The sequence below is a fragment of the Silene latifolia genome, chromosome Y, assembly GCF_048544455.1.
Source record: "Silene latifolia isolate original U9 population chromosome Y, ASM4854445v1, whole genome shotgun sequence".
NCBI lineage: Eukaryota > Viridiplantae > Streptophyta > Magnoliopsida > Caryophyllales > Caryophyllaceae > Silene > Silene latifolia.
Window position 1 is genome coordinate 439,921,841 of NC_133538.1, and position 1,358 is coordinate 439,923,198.

At 40.1% G+C, this 1,358-nt stretch overlaps 1 non-coding gene across 1 annotated transcript; it reads left to right on the forward strand.

Annotated features, from left to right (window-relative positions):
* Positions 1-698: 698 nt before the first annotated feature.
* LOC141634995 (small nucleolar RNA R71) lies at positions 699-805 on the forward strand. The gene has a single exon (XR_012539707.1). It is a non-coding gene; the product is annotated as a small nucleolar RNA R71 (small nucleolar RNA).
* Positions 806-1,358: the final 553 nt, after the last annotated feature.

A 1,358-nucleotide genomic window follows, 5' to 3' on the forward strand; every position in this document is an offset into this window, starting at 1 on the left:
TGCATTTAATTGAAAAACTCTTGTTGATTCCTTTCCATTTGGAGGACCGCTTTTTGAACATCAAAACCTTGGTCATTTTGGTGATTGTATGGATTTTGATTTTGGTAACCTTGGTTTTGGTTATAAAAGGGTCTTTGATTTTGGTTTCTCATGGGAGGTGGAGTGTAAGTTGTTTGAGGATTTTGAACATTTTGGCTTTTGTATGAGAGATTTGGGTGAAACTTGGTGTTTTCATTGTAATAGTTGGAATAAGGGGTACACTCTTGTATGCTTGGAAAGTATTTACTTGTTCATTTGTTGCCCTACATTCACTTTGGTCATGTCCCAAAGTTCCACAATTCTCACATATCCCACTTGGGATTGATGAGGATGCCGTCATGGCATTAACATGATGCTTTGGTGATTTTGAGGCTTCTTCAAGTTTAGCCATAGCTTGTTCAAACTTCAAACTGATTGTGTCAATGTGAGCACTAAGTTGAGCACCCAATTGAGTAACGGAGTCCACTTCATGCCTTCCTCCTCTAGTAGCCTTGCGAGGTCTATTATATTGTGAGTTATGGACCGCCATTTTCTCAATCTTGTTCCATATTTGATTGTCATCAACTTCGGTGAACATTCCATTTGATCCCATGTTGAGAATGTTCCTTGAATCTTCATATAAACCGTTCCAAAATTGTTGTACCAAGAACCATTCGCTAAGTCCATGGTTAGGACATGAGCGACAAATTCCCTTGAACCGCTCCCAAACTTCATACAAATATTCTTCATCCCTTTGCTTAAAACCCGTAATTTGAGCTCTTAGCATGTTAGTCTTTTCCGGTGGGTAGAACTTTTTGTAGAAAGCTAGAGCCAACTTCTTCCAAGAATCTATTCCGAGAGTGGCCTTGTCAAGGCCCTTCAACCATTGTTTCGCGGTGCCGATTAGAGAAAAAGGAAATAAGACCCATCGAATTTGGTCTTGAGTCACACCGGTTTGAGAAATCGCATCACAATAGTCACAAAAGGTTTCCATATGAGAATGACGGTCTTTACTAGGCATCCCCCCAAATTGGCTCCTTTCGACTAATTGGTTAAAGGCGGATTTGGCAATAAAATTTCCGGTTAGATGTTGTGGTGTGGGAGTACCATTGGGTAGGTTCTCCTCGGTGGGTATGGAATGTGACGAATACTTAGGCATTGTAGGTTGATTTTGTGGGGTATTTTGTAATGGGTTCTCCTCACCTTCTCTTGCAAAAGGGTTTATGAACTCAATAGTTGGTTGAACAACCTCACTAATACCTCTCAAATTCCTCCTAGCAAATATCCTATTGTTTGTCAAGGTTCTTTCAATTTCACGGTCAAAAGGTAACAAATCACCT